Raw genomic sequence first — 4,855 nt, 5'->3', positions numbered from 1 at the left:
TTTGCATTTTGCAAAGATCAGAACTGTGTGAACTGGACTGCAGTGCAGCAGGAGGGGGAGATCCCTTAGGAAGTGGCTGCGCGTCCAAGTGACTGGAGATGGTGGCATGGACGGTATGAATGTCAAGGCTGGGAAGAGCAGCAGTCTTGATGTTAACCTTTGTAGAAATATTCACATGGATTAGGTGCCACGGGAGACGAAGGACACACCGAGGTTTCCGGCTTTGTCCTCCAGGAGACAGCATCACGTGCTCACATCGTGTTATACATAGAAAGTTGGGGTTGGGGAAGACCTTAGAAATCATGCAGCGTGAAAAGCAGGCTGTAAAACAGTATGGAGAAAAACAGGATGCAGAACAGCGTCCAATTGTTGCATATATTGTGCACAGGAAGGGAGGGCTATGCCGAGTTAACGGTGGAGTTAGATTGTCTTTGCTTTGTACATTTTTCTAATTTTTCTGTGATGAATATGTAAATACTTTCGCAATAGGGGAGGAATCCAATCTTATTTTTTAAAAGAAATTACCTAGTATATATAACTCTTCTGCGATCAGAGAGAAAACTGAGATGGGAAAAATCTCTCTGGACAGGAAGAAAGGAGGAATTCAATCAATTACTACCAGAGAAACTTTTTTTGTTGTTTGAAAATCTTCATCTGTATTTGAAAGCTCCTTGCCCTCCTGAAAGATTGTTTTCAGGGTTATTTGCAAAGGGCCACTCCCCTTATATAGTCAGCACATTATTTTAATAATTGAGTGTGTATTCCCCGAATCATAAAAGTGTCAGAGACAGAAGGGGTTTTGGGAGTTTGTCCTGCTCCGGCAAATGATTGCCTGCCAGGGTCTCTGGACCTCGACACTCCTGCCCTGGGGGGCCGGCTGGGTTTTGTCCTATGCATGCGTCCTATCAGCCCTGGCCTCTCCCCACTCCATGCCAGCACCCCGCCCGCAGTTGTGACAACCAAAGGTGACTCTAGACATTGCCAAATGTCACCGAAGGCAGAATCGCCCCTGTTGAGAACCACCGGCCTAGGTGTTGCTTACATACCTCAGGTGACAGAGAGCTCACCACACCTAGGAGCAAGCTCTTCCAACCCTGAGTCGCTGTTGGAGAGTTCAGCCTTCCACTGAGCCGCCATCTGTCTCCCTCCAGCGTCAGTGCCGCTTCTTCCTTTGGGCCCCTTCCTTTAGCAAGCGTGTCCAGTCTCACTTTCGTATGATGCTTCTGTAGAGATTTCAAGACGGTGCCCTGCACTGGTCCCCATCGCCCCCCTCCGCCTGCTCCCAAGTCATTTCTCTCCCAAGTTGAACATTCCTCCTTCAGCTGTTTGCCTCACAGGACACGCTGTGTCTTTTGTTGGTGCAGGCCCCTGGCTAAACACGATTCTCCAGGTGCTGGCTGGCCGTGGGGTGACCACCTCCCTCTTCCTGGACGCCCATTTATGTAGCCCGCAGCTATGTCACACCAGGTCCCCATACCAAGCTGCTGGCCAAAATGCTGAAGGTTTGCCTGTGTGACTGCTTTCTTGGGTCACCCCCCAACCCAGCACCTTGGATCCGGGCCCCCGCCCCCTCTGTTAGGACTAACTACGTTCATCCTTCTCAAATTTCACCATTTCACAAGAAATCTGTAACCATGCTTGCCTCAGAGGACAGCGCGGGGTTGGGGGGAGAGGCTGGGGACGGGATGGAAGAGAAAATGACTCTTCACTGCACAGGTCTGTGCCTTTTAAACTTTGTACCGCACACGTGTATTACCTGGTCACAGTAAACAAGCCAGCAAATAAATACATGGGACATACTTCACCTGCTTAGGGTCACCCAATCCATCCAGCCTGTCCTGACCCATTTGGAAATGCATGACGTGTCTTTCATCCCCAAAGACCTTCCAAATCTTCACTGAAGGCCATCCACGAGAAAGCCTCACCAAGGCACTTTTAAGTCAAGGTACTGAAGGGTGACTTTTCCAGTTGGGACCCCAGGAACTCACCCATTTTCTGCGAGAAGACAAGTCAGCCCTCCTCTAAGCGGTCGCTATGGCGTATCTGGTCTCCCTAAACACAGGCTCACCTGACTGGCCACCCTACCTCCTCCTTTCTGGGGAGTCTCTAACTGCAGGGCAAGGATCACCACGCCGAAAGGTGCTTCTATGCTCTAGTGCAACTCACCCTCACCACCACGAACCCAGCTCCTGCACCCGTCCCACGGCGCACCTGCACTGCCCTCACCCAGCTGCACACCTGGACTGCGACACTAAGGTCTGCTAAAAGCCTCCATTTATTGATATTTTAAGGCAGCAGCGAGCAGTCCTGAAGTAGCAGCAAGAATTTCACACACTGATAATGGCAAATGTATATGATTTATTCATACAATACCTCATGCTGCACTTAACACACCTACAAGGCCACCTTTTCAATAGTGTGGAAGAGATTAATTGATAAAACCTGTTAAGTAAATAATGCGTTTTGAATACAAATCACCTGCAAAAGGTTCTTTCCAAAACACACTCGAAACGACGATAAATTAGGACAAGGGTTTTGTATATGTCAGCCTCGGTCCTGCTGCAAACCATCTTACCGGCAGAAATCACAGTGCCTGACTGTCACAGGCAGGAAAAAGCAGAAGCGGTTATTAACCCTTGGCCTTTGCCCCTCCCTTTGTCCGCATCCTAACTCTTGCTTCCTAGCAAGTGCCAAGTGCACTAGACCTCGTGGCTTTGTTCCCCCCGGCAGGGGGTCTCTGCTCCCCTGCCCGTGATCCTGTGCGGGCACCCGCAGGTGGTCTCCCAGACACCTCAGTCAGAGCCAACCCAAGCCACGTTTGTTTCCTCCAGCCTGGACTCTTCCCCATCAGAGGCCTAAAACCATCGTCCGGAATCCAGCGCTAAACAAGGACATCCTCCGGTGACTGGTGCCATTGGCTGCCAGGGATCTTGGGCAGGAAACTCTGTCCCAAAGAAAAGCCCTTGAAGGTGGGCTCCCTACCACATCAGACACTCGACAGGAAGGCAGCCCCTGCCCCAGCAGGAGCTTCCTTAGCACGTGGAGGGCAAGTCCCGACAGCAGTGAGGGCTCTGAGCATCACAGCAACAGTGTGGGTGACCCAAGGGCCCCAAGTAGTGACAGCCCTCTCAGCTTCAAGGTCTCGTTCACAGAAGAGCCAAGGGGACACCGAGTGTGTCGGGGCGGGAAGGGGCTAGGCTGAGAGCAGGTTCAACCACAACGGGCTGTACCTAAGGCCCAAAGAGACCCTGGGTGGAGGCCGAAAGGAGCAGCTGGGTTCTAGCCCAACACCCGAGCCCAGGCCAGACCTTGAGACTCCTCAGAGGAGCTATAACCTGCAGGTTGGACTTGGGCAAGAAGGGGCTGAGCCTCATTTAGGAAAGTGTGCCCCCAAATTCTCACACAGTGAGGTATGACAGCTGGGGCGCCTGGCCGGCATCACTGAGGTTGGCCTGAGGGGGAAGGGCCAGCCCCTTGCTAGAGTTCAGAGAAATCCTGCCCTCTGTAGCCGGGGTGAGTCACCTTGCTCATCTCTCAGCACACTCCCCACCATTTTTTTAAAAAATTATTTATTATTTATTTTTGGTCACACTGGGTCTTTGTTGCTGGGCACGGGCTTTCTCTAGTTGCGGCGAGCGGGGCCTGCTCTTCGTTGCAGTGCGTGGGCTTCTCATTGCGGTGGCTTCTCTTGTTGTGGAGCACGGGCTCTAGGCGTGCGGGCTTCAGTAGGTGTGGCTCACGGACTCTAGAGCGCAGGCTCAGTAGTTGTGGCGCACGGGCTTTGTTGCTCCGTGGCATGTGGGATCTTCCCGGGCCAGGGTTCAAACCCGTGTCCCCTGCACTGGCAGGCGGATTCTTAACCACTGCGCCACCAGGGAAGCCCCCCCCCCCACCATTTTTAAGTGATTAGAGATGAGCATGGGCTGCGTATCTGCCCAGAAGAATTAAAAGCAGACACTCGAACAGGTATTTGTACGCCCATGTTCAGAGCAGCAGTATTTGCGATAGCCTAAGGGCAGAAACTCCCCAAGCGCCCATTGGGGATGAATGAATAAACAATGCAGTCTATCCACACCATGGAACATTAGTCAGCCTTGAAAGGAAGGACATTCAGACACCTGCTACGACATGGGTGAACACAGTGGATATTCTAAGTGAAAGAAGCCAGACACAAAATGCAAATAAGTGTGTGATTTCACTTATATGAGGTTTGTAGTCAAATTCAGAGAGACAGAAAGTAGAATGGTAGCTACCAGGGGCTGGGAGAGAGGAAGAATGGGGAGTGACTGTCGGACGGGGACAGAGTTTTGGTTTTGCAAGAGGAAGAGTTCTGAGGATGGATGCTGGCAACAGCGGCATAACACTGTGATGTGACTGTGCTTAACGCCACAGAACTGTACACTTAATAACGTGTGAGATGGTAAATTTGATGTTATGTGTATCTTACCACAATTTTTTAAAAATGCATACAAAAATTTGAGAATTTCAGTCAAAAAAAAAGATTAATGTAGGAATGGTGGTGCAGTCATGACAACTGCAAACCAAGAACTGTCAACAGCATGAAAAAGCAGGCTAACGTTACTTTAGACCAAAACAGCTGGACAAGGGATTCTACGTGGTAGATGTGAGCTATGTCAAGGTGAACGTGTTCGTATCTGTGCACGTGGACGTGGGCAGGAGAAAGAGCAGAAAGCCATGTCCCCACGGCAGCAGCGGCCACGCTCTGGATGTGCGCTTCTGTTCATCCTCACCGCTTCCTGCATCTTCCAAATTTTACAAGATGAGCATATACTATTCTGATAATGGGGTGGAGAGACAGGGTAAATTAAGTATAAAAACCAACCACAAGAAAAGC

This window comes from Pseudorca crassidens, chromosome X, assembly GCF_039906515.1.
Source record: "Pseudorca crassidens isolate mPseCra1 chromosome X, mPseCra1.hap1, whole genome shotgun sequence".
NCBI lineage: Eukaryota > Metazoa > Chordata > Mammalia > Artiodactyla > Delphinidae > Pseudorca > Pseudorca crassidens.
This window is presented reverse-complemented; position numbering follows the sequence as displayed.